Source organism: Perna viridis, chromosome 8 (genome assembly GCF_037379345.1).
Source record: "Perna viridis isolate PV_CMFRI_1.1 ecotype Kerala chromosome 8, ASM3737934v1, whole genome shotgun sequence".
NCBI lineage: Eukaryota > Metazoa > Mollusca > Bivalvia > Mytilida > Mytilidae > Perna > Perna viridis.
Window position 1 is genome coordinate 43,898,677 of NC_142452.1, and position 19,393 is coordinate 43,918,069.

The window sequence follows — 19,393 nt, forward strand, 5'->3', positions numbered from 1 at the left end:
GCCTTTCTGTAATTTAAAAAAATTCCACCGGCGCAATTCAATTCAGATTTTCAGGGATGGTAATTTGAACCTTCCAACAACTTATATAAAAATATCAAAAAAATTTACCTTTATTTTTTTCAAATTTTATGCATAAACACAGAGATACCCTAAAAAATGACCCAAAATGGCTTCTGGATGTCACAAACTTGACCTTTTTTGACCTGACCAAATCACAACCTAAATGTCAAATTTCTCATTTCAACACATCTACTAAAGTAATTTCATTATTCCTCTTCCATTTGAGCACAAAAAGTATGAGAAATTCTGAAAGGAAGTGTTTCTAAAAAAATTTTGAAAAATCCCCTATTATTATAGGAACTATATTCGTATACAACGAAAAGCTAAGGGCAGATAATTGTGGTCTCGTACCTAATTATTAGATGCGCCAAAGTTAAAATACTGTAATAAAAAACCATCTTCTGTTATTTCATCATATTTCCAATCATTCTGCAAAGTTCCGATCAAATCGGTCCATTATCATGTCCACAAACCAGCTTCAAAGACAGCTACCCAAAACTGTTTTCAGCTCTTCTTTCTTATCTGAAAAATTCAAAAAGTTAGATATGACCACTTTTATCAATATTGCAATAACTTTTTTACTTTTTGAGATATTTTCACAAACTAAAGTGTTTTTTTCTCTTGGATAATTATAGTATTTGAATTACAAATTTTCTTTTATCAAAATAGTTTTAAAGTGGTTTAATTTTTTTTTTTTCAAATTTCAAATATGGAAAAAAATAGAATTGAATCAAATGAAGCTAAAATTAAAAATACTTCTACTTCATAAAAAAAATATTATAAATTACTTGAATGATCCAGAAAACAGCCCCAATTTACAGATTCTTGATAAGTTGAAAAGTATTTGTGTAAATAATTATTTTCTACAGGTGCCGATATGACCAATAATCTAAAGGCTCAGGGTTGCATACTCATACATAAAGTTCTTCAGATAAGAAAATTTTTGAATAATTACACAGGTATTTTAGGAAATTTTCATCACAGCAAGTTTTTTTCTTCACATTTTAAAGAAAACAAAATTGATTTATCACATTTGGGTCTCAAAGAACGAAAATTATAATATAGTGGTGCAAAAATGGTCAATTAAATTTTTTTTTTTTTTTTTTCTAAAGGCATTTTATTTTTTTTACTAGTATCTACTTAAAAAGTACAAAAACAATCCCAATCAAATATTTGTTATCAATAATACGGAATTAAACCACCATATTGGCTTTCTTTTGATGATTCTTTGAAAACCCCCCATCACTCAGGGGGCGGTCTAGTATCCTATTAGGATCAAATTATCTGATGTAATGAGTAAAAGACTGCACCCTGAGCCTTATTAGAACTAAGTATACATTGTCAGCATCTAGAAATTCTCACCTAAACTATCAAAAGAACCAAAAAAGTACAAATAGTAGCCCTTTTGAGACTGAAATCATACCAAATTTTGTTGCGGAACCATACAAGAAGAAGATTCAAATATGTTTACTGATGGTAATACTCCACACAACAAAGGCAAAACTGGTCTAGCAGGAAGCCACAAGGTTAGTAATGCTGGACGGTTCAAGAAAGGTCATACTCCATGGTCGAAAGGTCTCGTTTTTGAGAATGCAGTTTCATCAGATGAAGAAGAGTCAAAAGCTTACATCCGAATGAATCTGCAAGATCACCAACAAGACGACATCAAAGCTGATTCCGTATCCAGGACTGACAGCTCACAAGTGGTAAAAGAAGATGGAAGTGGTGTGATTAAATCCAGTATGATCCCGCGGCCACGGTTCCTGAAAGCAGACAAAGAAAAGGTGACATCAAATAATTCTCATATTATTGAGAGTGAAAAGATGTTTGACATGTTCAACTTGGCGTACCAACAGCACAGGGAAACACCAAAAACTTGCAAGAGGCCATGGATGGAGCCACATAGTGACAGAAAATGGGGTGCCTGTATCATGTACAGAGTTCGGTGTGCAAACTGTTGGTTTGCGACTCCAACACTAGCAAAGTTGTACTCAGAAGTTGAAAACAACAAGCCGGGGCCAAATCCAGCCGGTACTTACATTGCGCTAGTTTCAGCAGGACTAGATAGTCCAATAGGAAGCACCAAGACCCAGGAGATTTTAGCGCGTGTAAGTGTTCCACCTCCACGCAAGAGTGGTATGCAGAGAAACACCGACCGAATTTCTAAAGTTATGGTAAAGCAGAACAAGGACGACATGAAAGATAAGGTTGAACAAGTGAAGGCATACAACAAAAAGAAGGGACAACCAGAAAATGTGATAGATGTGACCTTAGATGGCAGGTACCCAACTGCAACAAGGTCCAGCAGGAAGAAACCAGGGTTAAATGCATCACAGGCACAGATGCTTGCGATTGAACAAAATACTCCATGGAAGTTTGTAGTCGCAGCATCTTCACTAAACCAGCTATGTTGGAAGGGAGCTTGGCTCAGAGGAAAGGGATTTGATGCAGAGTGCCCAGGCCATGAAGGCTGTACTGCTACCCTTCATAGAACTACACCAATATCAGAATATGCCATGGGAAAAGAAATTGGAAATCAGCTTGCACTGCAAGGTATGCTTATCCGTTATGCCACAACAGATGGAGATGCACGTTCCGCTAAAGGAGTAGAAGATGCCATACATGTACTGTATCCTATGTGGGAAGTGCAGAGACTGGCTGACCCAGTACATCTAAGCCAACATCAATTCCGAGCGGGAATGCGAGCTGAGTTTAGTGAGACCATGTCTCATGGACAAACTAAAGAAGAGAACAAAGACTTGAAGAAAATGTTTGGCCTGGACTTGAAGTGTCGCAGTTCCATGATATTGAACCAGTTAATGAATGAATATAACAAGGACACAGAAAAAGTACGTAAAAAATTACCTGCCATCCTTTCAACTACAGTCCAGTGTTATGGTGGAGACTGTTCATCTTGCCTTAAGGAGTCTGTGGTATGCCAAGGTACAGTCAGTGATAACTGGTGGACCAGATCCTTTTACCTAAGCACTTACAACATCACTGTGCTGAAAATAGATGAAATTGATGAAATTATACTGCTAGAACTACTGAAAATGATACATAGTCAGGAAGCAGTCAATAGCATGAGAATGTTCCACACAACAAATAAAAATGAAGGAGTTCATCGTGCATTGAGTGTGAGTTTACCAAAAAATGTAACTCATGGAAAAAACATGGAAGGCAGACTTCATTCTGCAATACACAGGAACAACAACAGACCTGGTACATCAGCCAAGATGAAAAGCAAAGAGTTGAACATTAAAGTGTCCGAAGACTGTGAGACCTTCTTTGATAAAATGGACAGAGAGTATACTTACAAAAGGACTTATGAGCAGAAACCTGAAGTAAAGATAAGAAGGTTACAACAGGCAGCTGTCAGACTGGAGGAACACAAGATTCATAAAGAGCTCCACAAAAAGAGACCAGACTATGTAAAAGGGCAACTAGATCCTGTACCAGATGAGCTGATGCATGATGCATACTGCAAGAAGAAGATGCCTAAGTAAAAGACAGACAGCTTAAAAAAATCAAAGGTCCTTTTAAGGACCACCCAACTCTTCCAGAAAGATTTCTTATATCGATACGAATAAAATGAAATCGAATGAATAAATGAACACTTTCCCCTGCCCATTTTCTTTTAAATCCATTAAAATACCTAAATTATTATCTGGCATCTTAAGGTGCACTAAACAGGGCGGAAAAGGGGCAATGTGACCTATACATTACATTTCCCTTTCGACACACATGTTTGCCTACTGTTGTTGAAACCATGTGGTTCCAACACCAGATGGGCTACATTTATGCATTTGGTATTGTGGCACAGGTGTGATACATCAACAGCTGCTAACTGTGCAGCCCTATGCTGTATCATGTATGCAAGCCTGTGCACATATAACAATTTCCACCCAATGGCACCAGGAAATCTACAATTTATGACCCCATATTTGGTGTACATGACCCTGTCCAAATAAAACACTCTCCATTTAGCCCAAGGGCACATTTTTCCTCTAGCTTTTGATGGTACTTCTGAAAAAAGGCATCCATTTTGTAAAGTTACTTTTTCAAGCAAGATTGAGTAGGAATATTTCTCAAAAAGAGGATTTGGTACTCCTCAAAACCACAAAAAAAAGTCCGAATTTGAGATATCCAACCCCTATCTTTTGAAGAATGGCTAAATTATGCAAAATTTCCTCAAAATATAGTAAATTTGATATATTTCAATAGTACTGTACCTCTACTACACATATGAAACATAAAAATACTCACCAATATGAAAATGTAGCCATATCAGCTGTTTTTGTATGCAAACATACCTCTCTATTAGGCACGAAACCACAATTAATTTTCCCACTGTCTTCTTTATAGCCTTTCTGTAATTTAAAAAAATTCCACCGGCGCAATTCAATTCAGATTTTCAGGGATGGTAATTTGAACCTTCCAACAACTTATATAAAAATATCAAAAAAATTTACCTTTATTTTTTTCAAATTTTATGCATAAACACAGAGATACCCTAAAAAATGACCCAAAATGGCTTCTGGATGTCACAAACTTGACCTTTTTTGACCTGACCAAATCACAACCTAAATGTCAAATTTCTCATTTCAACACATCTACTAAAGTAATTTCATTATTCCTCTTCCATTTGAGCACAAAAAGTATGAGAAATTCTGAAAGGAAGTGTTTCTAAAAAAATTTTGAAAAATCCCCTATTATTATAGGAACTATATTCGTATACAACGAAAAGCTAAGGGCAGATAATTGTGGTCTCGTACCTAATTATTAGATGCGCCAAAGTTAAAATACTGTAATAAAAAACCATCTTCTGTTATTTCATCATATTTCCAATCATTCTGCAAAGTTCCGATCAAATCGGTCCATTATCATGTCCACAAACCAGCTTCAAAGACAGCTACCCAAAACTGTTTTCAGCTCTTCTTTCTTATCTGAAAAATTCAAAAAGTTAGATATGACCACTTTTATCAATATTGCAATAACTTTTTTACTTTTTGAGATATTTTCACAAACTAAAGTGTTTTTTTCTCTTGGATAATTATAGTATTTGAATTACAAATTTTCTTTTATCAAAATAGTTTTAAAGTGGTTTAATTTTTTTTTTTTCAAATTTCAAATATGGAAAAAAATAGAATTGAATCAAATGAAGCTAAAATTAAAAATACTTCTACTTCATAAAAAAAATATTATAAATTACTTGAATGATCCAGAAAACAGCCCCAATTTACAGATTCTTGATAAGTTGAAAAGTATTTGTGTAAATAATTATTTTCTACAGGTGCCGATATGACCAATAATCTAAAGGCTCAGGGTTGCATACTCATACATAAAGTTCTTCAGATAAGAAAATTTTTGAATAATTACACAGGTATTTTAGGAAATTTTCATCACAGCAAGTTTTTTTCTTCACATTTTAAAGAAAACAAAATTGATTTATCACATTTGGGTCTCAAAGAACGAAAATTATAATATAGTGGTGCAAAAATGGTCAATTAAATTTTTTTTTTTTTTTTTTCTAAAGGCATTTTATTTTTTTTACTAGTATCTACTTAAAAAGTACAAAAACAATCCCAATCAAATATTTGTTATCAATAATACGGAATTAAACCACCATATTGGCTTTCTTTTGATGATTCTTTGAAAACCCCCCATCACTCAGGGGGCGGTCTAGTATCCTATTAGGATCAAATTATCTGATGTAATGAGTAAAAGACTGCACCCTGAGCCTTATTAGAACTAAGTATACATTGTCAGCATCTAGAAATTCTCACCTAAACTATCAAAAGAACCAAAAAAGTACAAATAGTAGCCCTTTTGAGACTGAAATCATACCAAATTTTGTTGCGGAACCATACAAGAAGAAGATTCAAATATGTTTACTGATGGTAATACTCCACACAACAAAGGCAAAACTGGTCTAGCAGGAAGCCACAAGGTTAGTAATGCTGGACGGTTCAAGAAAGGTCATACTCCATGGTCGAAAGGTCTCGTTTTTGAGAATGCAGTTTCATCAGATGAAGAAGAGTCAAAAGCTTACATCCGAATGAATCTGCAAGATCACCAACAAGACGACATCAAAGCTGATTCCGTATCCAGGACTGACAGCTCACAAGTGGTAAAAGAAGATGGAAGTGGTGTGATTAAATCCAGTATGATCCCGCGGCCACGGTTCCTGAAAGCAGACAAAGAAAAGGTGACATCAAATAATTCTCATATTATTGAGAGTGAAAAGATGTTTGACATGTTCAACTTGGCGTACCAACAGCACAGGGAAACACCAAAAACTTGCAAGAGGCCATGGATGGAGCCACATAGTGACAGAAAATGGGGTGCCTGTATCATGTACAGAGTTCGGTGTGCAAACTGTTGGTTTGCGACTCCAACACTAGCAAAGTTGTACTCAGAAGTTGAAAACAACAAGCCGGGGCCAAATCCAGCCGGTACTTACATTGCGCTAGTTTCAGCAGGACTAGATAGTCCAATAGGAAGCACCAAGACCCAGGAGATTTTAGCGCGTGTAAGTGTTCCACCTCCACGCAAGAGTGGTATGCAGAGAAACACCGACCGAATTTCTAAAGTTATGGTAAAGCAGAACAAGGACGACATGAAAGATAAGGTTGAACAAGTGAAGGCATACAACAAAAAGAAGGGACAACCAGAAAATGTGATAGATGTGACCTTAGATGGCAGGTACCCAACTGCAACAAGGTCCAGCAGGAAGAAACCAGGGTTAAATGCATCACAGGCACAGATGCTTGCGATTGAACAAAATACTCCATGGAAGTTTGTAGTCGCAGCATCTTCACTAAACCAGCTATGTTGGAAGGGAGCTTGGCTCAGAGGAAAGGGATTTGATGCAGAGTGCCCAGGCCATGAAGGCTGTACTGCTACCCTTCATAGAACTACACCAATATCAGAATATGCCATGGGAAAAGAAATTGGAAATCAGCTTGCACTGCAAGGTATGCTTATCCGTTATGCCACAACAGATGGAGATGCACGTTCCGCTAAAGGAGTAGAAGATGCCATACATGTACTGTATCCTATGTGGGAAGTGCAGAGACTGGCTGACCCAGTACATCTAAGCCAACATCAATTCCGAGCGGGAATGCGAGCTGAGTTTAGTGAGACCATGTCTCATGGACAAACTAAAGAAGAGAACAAAGACTTGAAGAAAATGTTTGGCCTGGACTTGAAGTGTCGCAGTTCCATGATATTGAACCAGTTAATGAATGAATATAACAAGGACACAGAAAAAGTACGTAAAAAATTACCTGCCATCCTTTCAACTACAGTCCAGTGTTATGGTGGAGACTGTTCATCTTGCCTTAAGGAGTCTGTGGTATGCCAAGGTACAGTCAGTGATAACTGGTGGACCAGATCCTTTTACCTAAGCACTTACAACATCACTGTGCTGAAAATAGATGAAATTGATGAAATTATACTGCTAGAACTACTGAAAATGATACATAGTCAGGAAGCAGTCAATAGCATGAGAATGTTCCACACAACAAATAAAAATGAAGGAGTTCATCGTGCATTGAGTGTGAGTTTACCAAAAAATGTAACTCATGGAAAAAACATGGAAGGCAGACTTCATTCTGCAATACACAGGAACAACAACAGACCTGGTACATCAGCCAAGATGAAAAGCAAAGAGTTGAACATTAAAGTGTCCGAAGACTGTGAGACCTTCTTTGATAAAATGGACAGAGAGTATACTTACAAAAGGACTTATGAGCAGAAACCTGAAGTAAAGATAAGAAGGTTACAACAGGCAGCTGTCAGACTGGAGGAACACAAGATTCATAAAGAGCTCCACAAAAAGAGACCAGACTATGTAAAAGGGCAACTAGATCCTGTACCAGATGAGCTGATGCATGATGCATACTGCAAGAAGAAGATGCCTAAGTAAAAGACAGACAGCTTAAAAAAATCAAAGGTCCTTTTAAGGACCACCCAACTCTTCCAGAAAGATTTCTTATATCGATACGAATAAAATGAAATCGAATGAATAAATGAACACTTTCCCCTGCCCATTTTCTTTTAAATCCATTAAAATACCTAAATTATTATCTGGCATCTTAAGGTGCACTAAACAGGGCGGAAAAGGGGCAATGTGACCTATACATTACATTTCCCTTTCGACACACATGTTTGCCTACTGTTGTTGAAACCATGTGGTTCCAACACCAGATGGGCTACATTTATGCATTTGGTATTGTGGCACAGGTGTGATACATCAACAGCTGCTAACTGTGCAGCCCTATGCTGTATCATGTATGCAAGCCTGTGCACATATAACAATTTCCACCCAATGGCACCAGGAAATCTACAATTTATGACCCCATATTTGGTGTACATGACCCTGTCCAAATAAAACACTCTCCATTTAGCCCAAGGGCACATTTTTCCTCTAGCTTTTGATGGTACTTCTGAAAAAAGGCATCCATTTTGTAAAGTTACTTTTTCAAGCAAGATTGAGTAGGAATATTTCTCAAAAAGAGGATTTGGTACTCCTCAAAACCACAAAAAAAAGTCCGAATTTGAGATATCCAACCCCTATCTTTTGAAGAATGGCTAAATTATGCAAAATTTCCTCAAAATATAGTAAATTTGATATATTTCAATAGTACTGTACCTCTACTACACATATGAAACATAAAAATACTCACCAATATGAAAATGTAGCCATATCAGCTGTTTTTGTATGCAAACATACCTCTCTATTAGGCACGAAACCACAATTAATTTTCCCACTGTCTTCTTTATAGCCTTTCTGTAATTTAAAAAAATTCCACCGGCGCAATTCAATTCAGATTTTCAGGGATGGTAATTTGAACCTTCCAACAACTTATATAAAAATATCAAAAAAATTTACCTTTATTTTTTTCAAATTTTATGCATAAACACAGAGATACCCTAAAAAATGACCCAAAATGGCTTCTGGATGTCACAAACTTGACCTTTTTTGACCTGACCAAATCACAACCTAAATGTCAAATTTCTCATTTCAACACATCTACTAAAGTAATTTCATTATTCCTCTTCCATTTGAGCACAAAAAGTATGAGAAATTCTGAAAGGAAGTGTTTCTAAAAAAATTTTGAAAAATCCCCTATTATTATAGGAACTATATTCGTATACAACGAAAAGCTAAGGGCAGATAATTGTGGTCTCGTACCTAATTATTAGATGCGCCAAAGTTAAAATACTGTAATAAAAAACCATCTTCTGTTATTTCATCATATTTCCAATCATTCTGCAAAGTTCCGATCAAATCGGTCCATTATCATGTCCACAAACCAGCTTCAAAGACAGCTACCCAAAACTGTTTTCAGCTCTTCTTTCTTATCTGAAAAATTCAAAAAGTTAGATATGACCACTTTTATCAATATTGCAATAACTTTTTTACTTTTTGAGATATTTTCACAAACTAAAGTGTTTTTTTCTCTTGGATAATTATAGTATTTGAATTACAAATTTTCTTTTATCAAAATAGTTTTAAAGTGGTTTAATTTTTTTTTTTTCAAATTTCAAATATGGAAAAAAATAGAATTGAATCAAATGAAGCTAAAATTAAAAATACTTCTACTTCATAAAAAAAATATTATAAATTACTTGAATGATCCAGAAAACAGCCCCAATTTACAGATTCTTGATAAGTTGAAAAGTATTTGTGTAAATAATTATTTTCTACAGGTGCCGATATGACCAATAATCTAAAGGCTCAGGGTTGCATACTCATACATAAAGTTCTTCAGATAAGAAAATTTTTGAATAATTACACAGGTATTTTAGGAAATTTTCATCACAGCAAGTTTTTTTCTTCACATTTTAAAGAAAACAAAATTGATTTATCACATTTGGGTCTCAAAGAACGAAAATTATAATATAGTGGTGCAAAAATGGTCAATTAAATTTTTTTTTTTTTTTTTTCTAAAGGCATTTTATTTTTTTTACTAGTATCTACTTAAAAAGTACAAAAACAATCCCAATCAAATATTTGTTATCAATAATACGGAATTAAACCACCATATTGGCTTTCTTTTGATGATTCTTTGAAAACCCCCCATCACTCAGGGGGCGGTCTAGTATCCTATTAGGATCAAATTATCTGATGTAATGAGTAAAAGACTGCACCCTGAGCCTTATTAGAACTAAGTATACATTGTCAGCATCTAGAAATTCTCACCTAAACTATCAAAAGAACCAAAAAAGTACAAATAGTAGCCCTTTTGAGACTGAAATCATACCAAATTTTGTTGCGGAACCATACAAGAAGAAGATTCAAATATGTTTACTGATGGTAATACTCCACACAACAAAGGCAAAACTGGTCTAGCAGGAAGCCACAAGGTTAGTAATGCTGGACGGTTCAAGAAAGGTCATACTCCATGGTCGAAAGGTCTCGTTTTTGAGAATGCAGTTTCATCAGATGAAGAAGAGTCAAAAGCTTACATCCGAATGAATCTGCAAGATCACCAACAAGACGACATCAAAGCTGATTCCGTATCCAGGACTGACAGCTCACAAGTGGTAAAAGAAGATGGAAGTGGTGTGATTAAATCCAGTATGATCCTGCGGCCACGGTTCCTGAAAGCAGACAAAGAAAAGGTGACATCAAATAATTCTCATATTATTGAGAGTGAAAAGATGTTTGACATGTTCAACTTGGCGTACCAACAGCACAGGGAAACACCAAAAACTTGCAAGAGGCCATGGATGGAGCCACATAGTGACAGAAAATGGGGTGCCTGTATCATGTACAGAGTTCGGTGTGCAAACTGTTGGTTTGCGACTCCAACACTAGCAAAGTTGTACTCAGAAGTTGAAAACAACAAGCCGGGGCCAAATCCAGCCGGTACTAACATTGCGCTAGTTTCAGCAGGACTAGATAGTCCAATAGGAAGCACCAAGACCCAGGAGATTTTAGCGCGTGTAAGTGTTCCACCTCCACGCAAGAGTGGTATGCAGAGAAACACCGACCGAATTTCTAAAGTTATGGTAAAGCAGAACAAGGACGACATGAAAGATAAGGTTGAACAAGTGAAGGCATACAACAAAAAGAAGGGACAACCAGAAAATGTGATAGATGTGACCTTAGATGGCAGGTACCCAACTGCAACAAGGTCCAGCAGGAAGAAACCAGGGTTAAATGCATCACAGGCACAGATGCTTGCGATTGAACAAAATACTCCATGGAAGTTTGTAGTCGCAGCATCTTCACTAAACCAGCTATGTTGGAAGGGAGCTTGGCTCAGAGGAAAGGGATTTGATGCAGAGTGCCCAGGCCATGAAGGCTGTACTGCTACCCTTCATAGAACTATACCAATATCAGAATATGCCATGGGAAAAGAAATTGGAAATCAGCTTGCACTGCAAGGTATGCTTATCCATTATGCCACAACAGATGGAGATGCACGTTCCGCTAAAGGAGTAGAAGATGCCATACATGTACTGTATCCTATGTGGGAAGTGCAGAGACTGGCTGACCCAGTACATCTAAGCCAACATCAATTCCGAGCGGGAATGCGAGCTGAGTTTAGTGAGACCATGTCTCATGGACAAACTAAAGAAGAGAACAAAGACTTGAAGAAAATGTTTGGCCTGGACTTGAAGTGTCGCAGTTCCATGATATTGAACCAGTTAATGAATGAATATAACAAGGACACAGAAAAAGTACGTAAAAAATTACCTGCCATCCTTTCAACTACAGTCCAGTGTTATGGTGGAGACTGTTCATCTTGCCTTAAGGAGTCTGTGGTATGCCAAGGTACAGTCAGTGGTAACTGGTGGACCAGATCCTTTTACCTAAGCACTTACAACATCACTGTGCTGAAAATAGATGAAATTGATGAAATTATACTGCTAGAACTACTGAAAATGATACATAGTCAGGAAGCAGTCAATAGCATGAGAATGTTCCACACAACAAATAAAAATGAAGGAGTTCATCGTGCATTGAGTGTGAGTTTACCAAAAAATGTAACTCATGGAAAAAACATGGAAGGCAGACTTCATTCTGCAATACACAGGAACAACAACAGACCTGGTACATCAGCCAAGATGAAAAGCAAAGAGTTGAACATTAAAGTGTCCGAAGACTGTGAGACCTTCTTTGATAAAATGGACAGAGAGTATACTTACAAAAGGACTTATGAGCAGAAACCTGAAGTAAAGATAAGAAGGTTACAACAGGCAGCTGTCAGACTGGAGGAACACAAGATTCATAAAGAGCTCCACAAAAAGAGACCAGACTATGTAAAAGGGCAACTAGATCCTGTACCAGATGAGCTGATGCATGATGCATACTGCAAGAAGAAGATGCCTAAGTAAAAGACAGACAGCTTAAAAAAATCAAAGGTCCTTTTAAGGACCACCCAACTCTTCCAGAAAGATTTCTTATATCGATACGAATAAAATGAAATCGAATGAATAAATGAACACTTTCCCCTGCCCATTTTCTTTTAAATCCATTAAAATACCTAAATTATTATCTGGCATCTTAAGGTGCACTAAACAGGGCGGAAAAGGGGCAATGTGACCTATACATTACATTTCCCTTTCGACACACATGTTTGCCTACTGTTGTTGAAACCATGTGGTTCCAACACCAGATGGGCTACATTTATGCATTTGGTATTGTGGCACAGGTGTGATACATCAACAGCTGCTAACTGTGCAGCCCTATGCTGTATCATGTATGCAAGCCTGTGCACATATAACAATTTCCACCCAATGGCACCAGGAAATCTACAATTTATGACCCCATATTTGGTGTACATGACCCTGTCCAAATAAAACACTCTCCATTTAGCCCAAGGGCACATTTTTCCTCTAGCTTTTGATGGTACTTCTGAAAAAAGGCATCCATTTTGTAAAGTTACTTTTTCAAGCAAGATTGAGTAGGAATATTTCTCAAAAAGAGGATTTGGTACTCCTCAAAACCACAAAAAAAAGTCCGAATTTGAGATATCCAACCCCTATCTTTTGAAGAATGGCTAAATTATGCAAAATTTCCTCAAAATATAGTAAATTTGATATATTTCAATAGTACTGTACCTCTACTACACATATGAAACATAAAAATACTCACCAATATGAAAATGTAGCCATATCAGCTGTTTTTGTATGCAAACATACCTCTCTATTAGGCACGAAACCACAATTAATTTTCCCACTGTCTTCTTTATAGCCTTTCTGTAATTTAAAAAAATTCCACCGGCGCAATTCAATTCAGATTTTCAGGGATGTTAATTTGAACCTTCCAACAACTTATATAAAAATATCAAAAAAATTTACCTTTATTTTTTTCAAATTTTATGCATAAACACAGAGATACCCTAAAAAATGACCCAAAATGGCTTCTGGATGTCACAAACTTGACCTTTTTTGACCTGACCAAATCACAACCTAAATGTCAAATTTCTCATTTCAACACATCTACTAAAGTAATTTCATTATTCCTCTTCCATTTGAGCACAAAAAGTATGAGAAATTCTGAAAGGAAGTGTTTCTAAAAAAATTTTGAAAAATCCCCTATTATTATAGGAACTATATTCGTATACAACGAAAAGCTAAGGGCAGATAATTGTGGTCTCGTACCTAATTATTAGATGCGCCAAAGTTAAAATACTGTAATAAAAAACCATCTTCTGTTATTTCATCATATTTCCAATCATTCTGCAAAGTTCCGATCAAATCGGTCCATTATCATGTCCACAAACCAGCTTCAAAGACAGCTACCCAAAACTGTTTTCAGCTCTTCTTTCTTATCTGAAAAATTCAAAAAGTTAGATATGACCACTTTTATCAATATTGCAATAACTTTTTTACTTTTTGAGATATTTTCACAAACTAAAGTGTTTTTTTCTCTTGGATAATTATAGTATTTGAATTACAAATTTTCTTTTATCAAAATAGTTTTAAAGTGGTTTAATTTTTTTTTTTTCAAATTTCAAATATGGAAAAAAATAGAATTGAATCAAATGAAGCTAAAATTAAAAATACTTCTACTTCATAAAAAAAATATTATAAATTACTTGAATGATCCAGAAAACAGCCCCAATTTACAGATTCTTGATAAGTTGAAAAGTATTTGTGTAAATAATTATTTTCTACAGGTGCCGATATGACCAATAATCTAAAGGCTCAGGGTTGCATACTCATACATAAAGTTCTTCAGATAAGAAAATTTTTGAATAATTACACAGGTATTTTAGGAAATTTTCATCACAGCAAGTTTTTTTCTTCACATTTTAAAGAAAACAAAATTGATTTATCACATTTGGGTCTCAAAGAACGAAAATTATAATATAGTGGTGCAAAAATGGTCAATTAAATTTTTTTTTTTTTTTTTTCTAAAGGCATTTTATTTTTTTTACTAGTATCTACTTAAAAAGTACAAAAACAATCCCAATCAAATATTTGTTATCAATAATACGGAATTAAACCACCATATTGGCTTTCTTTTGATGATTCTTTGAAAACCCCCCATCACTCAGGGGGCGGTCTAGTATCCTATTAGGATCAAATTATCTGATGTAATGAGTAAAAGACTGCACCCTGAGCCTTATTAGAACTAAGTATACATTGTCAGCATCTAGAAATTCTCACCTAAACTATCAAAAGAACCAAAAAAGTACAAATAGTAGCCCTTTTGAGACTGAAATCATACCAAATTTTGTTGCGGAACCATACAAGAAGAAGATTCAAATATGTTTACTGATGGTAATACTCCACACAACAAAGGCAAAACTGGTCTAGCAGGAAGCCACAAGGTTAGTAATGCTGGACGGTTCAAGAAAGGTCATACTCCATGGTCGAAAGGTCTCGTTTTTGAGAATGCAGTTTCATCAGATGAAGAAGAGTCAAAAGCTTACATCCGAATGAATCTGCAAGATCACCAACAAGACGACATCAAAGCTGATTCCGTATCCAGGACTGACAGCTCACAAGTGGTAAAAGAAGATGGAAGTGGTGTGATTAAATCCAGTATGATCCTGCGGCCACGGTTCCTGAAAGCAGACAAAGAAAAGGTGACATCAAATAATTCTCATATTATTGAGAGTGAAAAGATGTTTGACATGTTCAACTTGGCGTACCAACAGCACAGGGAAACACCAAAAACTTGCAAGAGGCCATGGATGGAGCCACATAGTGACAGAAAATGGGGTGCCTGTATCATGTTCAGAGTTCGGTGTGCAAACTGTTGGTTTGCGACTCCAACACTAGCAAAGTTGTACTCAGAAGTTGAAAACAACAAGCCGGGGCCAAATCCAGCCGGTACTAACATTGCGCTAGTTTCAGCAGGACTAGATAGTCCAATAGGAAGCACCAAGACCCAGGAGATTTTAGCGCGTGTAAGTGTTCCACCTCCACGCAAGAGTGGTATGCAGAGAAACACCGACCGAATTTCTAAAGTTATGGTAAAGCAGAACAAGGACGACATGAAAGATAAGGTTGAACAAGTGAAGGCATACAACAAAAAGAAGGGACAACCAGAAAATGTGATAGATGTGACCTTAGATGGCAGGTACCCAACTGCAACAAGGTCCAGCAGGAAGAAACCAGGGTTAAATGCATCACAGGCACAGATGCTTGCGATTGAACAAAATACTCCATGGAAGTTTGTAGTCGCAGCATCTTCACTAAACCAGCTATGTTGGAAGGGAGCTTGGCTCAGAGGAAAGGGATTTGATGCAGAGTGCCCAGGCCATGAAGGCTGTACTGCTACCCTTCATAGAACTATACCAATATCAGAATATGCCATGGGAAAAGAAATTGGAAATCAGCTTGCACTGCAAGGTATGCTTATCCATTATGCCACAACAGATGGAGATGCACGTTCCGCTAAAGGAGTAGAAGATGCCATACATGTACTGTATCCTATGTGGGAAGTGCAGAGACTGGCTGACCCAGTACATCTAAGCCAACATCAATTCCGAGCGGGAATGCGAGCTGAGTTTAGTGAGACCATGTCTCATGGACAAACTAAAGAAGAGAACAAAGACTTGAAGAAAATGTTTGGCCTGGACTTGAAGTGTCGCAGTTCCATGATATTGAACCAGTTAATGAATGAATATAACAAGGACACAGAAAAAGTACGTAAAAAATTACCTGCCATCCTTTCAACTACAGTCCAGTGTTATGGTGGAGACTGTTCATCTTGCCTTAAGGAGTCTGTGGTATGCCAAGGTACAGTCAGTGGTAACTGGTGGACCAGATCCTTTTACCTAAGCACTTACAACATCACTGTGCTGAAAATAGATGAAATTGATGAAATTATACTGCTAGAACTACTGAAAATGATACATAGTCAGGAAGCAGTCAATAGCATGAGAATGTTCCACACAACAAATAAAAATGAAGGAGTTCATCGTGCATTGAGTGTGAGTTTACCAAAAAATGTAACTCATGGAAAAAACATGGAAGGCAGACTTCATTCTGCAATACACAGGAACAACAACAGACCTGGTACATCAGCCAAGATGAAAAGCAAAGAGTTGAACATTAAAGTGTCCGAAGACTGTGAGACCTTCTTTGATAAAATGGACAGAGAGTATACTTACAAAAGGACTTATGAGCAGAAACCTGAAGTAAAGATAAGAAGGTTACAACAGGCAGCTGTCAGACTGGAGGAACACAAGATTCATAAAGAGCTCCACAAAAAGAGACCAGACTATGTAAAAGGGCAACTAGATCCTGTACCAGATGAGCTGATGCATGATGCATACTGCAAGAAGAAGATGCCTAAGTAAAAGACAGACAGCTTAAAAAAATCAAAGGTCCTTTTAAGGACCACCCAACTCTTCCAGAAAGATTTCTTATATCGATACGAATAAAATGAAATCGAATGAATAAATGAACACTTTCCCCTGCCCATTTTCTTTTAAATCCATTAAAATACCTAAATTATTATCTGGCATCTTAAGGTGCACTAAACAGGGCGGAAAAGGGGCAATGTGACCTATACATTACATTTCCCTTTCGACACACATGTTTGCCTACTGTTGTTGAAACCATGTGGTTCCAACACCAGATGGGCTACATTTATGCATTTGGTATTGTGGCACAGGTGTGATACATCAACAGCTGCTAACTGTGCAGCCCTATGCTGTATCATGTATGCAAGCCTGTGCACATATAACAATTTCCACCCAATGGCACCAGGAAATCTACAATTTATGACCCCATATTTGGTGTACATGACCCTGTCCAAATAAAACACTCTCCATTTAGCCCAAGGGCACATTTTTCCTCTAGCTTTTGATGGTACTTCTGAAAAAAGGCATCCATTTTGTAAAGTTACTTTTTCAAGCAAGATTGAGTAGGAATATTTCTCAAAAAGAGGATTTGGTACTCCTCAAAACCACAAAAAAAAGTCCGAATTTGAGATATCCAACCCCTATCTTTTGAAGAATGGCTAAATTATGCAAAATTTCCTCAAAATATAGTAAATTTGATATATTTCAATAGTACTGTACCTCTACTACACATATGAAACATAAAAATACTCACCAATATGAAAATGTAGCCATATCAGCTGTTTTTGTATGCAAACATACCTCTCTATTAGGCACGAAACCACAATTAATTTTCCCACTGTCTTCTTTATAGCCTTTCTGTAATTTAAAAAAATTCCACCGGCGCAATTCAATTCAGATTTTCAGGGATGGTAATTTGAACCTTCCAACAACTTATATAAAAATATCAAAAAAATTTACCTTTATTTTTTTCAAATTTTATGCATAAACACAGAGATACCCTAAAAAATGACCCAAAATGGCTTCTGGATGTCACAAACTTGACCTTTTTTGACCTGACCAAATCACAACCTAAATGTCAAATTTCTCATTTCAACACATCTACTAAAGTAATTTCATTATTCCTCTTCCATTTGAGCACAAAAAGTATGAGAAATTCTGAAAGGAAGTGTTTCTAAAAAAATTTTGAAAAATCCCCTATTATTATAGGAACTATATTCGTATACAACGAAAAGCTAAGGGCAGATAATTGTGGTCTCGTACCTAATTATTAGATGCGCCAAAGTTAAAATACTGTAATAAAAAACCATCTTCTGTTATTTCATCATATTTCCAATCATTCTGCAAAGTTCCGATCAAATCGGTCCATTATCATGTCCACAAACCAGCTTCAAAGACAGCTACCCAAAACTGTTTTCAGCTCTTCTTTCTTATCTGAAAAATTCAAAAAGTTAGATATGACCACTTTTATCAATATTGCAATAACTTTTTTACTTTTTGAGATATTTTCACAAACTAAAGTGTTTTTTTCTCTTGGATAATTATAGTATTTGAATTACAAATTTTCTTTTATCAAAATAGTTTTAAAGTGGTTTAATTTTTTTTTTTTCAAATTTCAAATATGGAAAAAAATAGAATTGAATCAAATGAAGCTAAAATTAAAAATACTTCTACTTCATAAAAAAAATATTATAAATTACTTGAATGATCCAGAAAACAGCCCCAATTTACAGATTCTTGATAAGTTGAAAAGTATTTGTGTAAATAATTATTTTCTACAGGTGCCGATATGACCAATAATCTAAAGGCTCAGGGTTGCATACTCATACATAAAGTTCTTCAGATAAGAAAATTTTTGAATAATTACACAGGTATTTTAGGAAATTTTCATCACAGCAAGTTTTTTTCTTCACATTTTAAAGAAAACAAAATTGATTTATCACATTTGGGTCTCAAAGAACGAAAATTATAATATAGTGGTGCAAAAATGGTCAATTAAATTTTTTTTTTTTTTTTTTCTAAAGGCATTTTATTTTTTTTACTAGTATCTACTTAAAAAGTACAAAAACAATCCCAATCAAATATTTGTTATCAATAATACGGAATTAAACCACCATATTGGCTTTCTTTTGATGATTCTTTGAAAACCCCCCATCACTCAGGGGGCGGTCTAGTATCCTATTAGGATCAAATTATCTGATGTAATGAGTAAAAGACTGCACCCTGAGCCTTATTAGAACTAAGTATACATTGTCAGCATCTAGAAATTCTCACCTAAACTATCAAAAGAACCAAAAAAGTACAAATAGTAGCCCTTTTGAGACTGAAATCATACCAAATTTTGTTGCGGAACCATACAAGAAGAAGATTCAAATATGTTTACTGATGGTAATACTCCACACAACAAAGGCAAAACTGGTCTAGCAGGAAGCCACAAGGTTAGTAATGCTGGACGGTTCAAGAAAGGTCATACTCCATGGTCGAAAGGTCTCGTTTTTGAGAATGCAGTTTCATCAGATGAAGAAGAGTCAAAAGCTTACATCCGAATG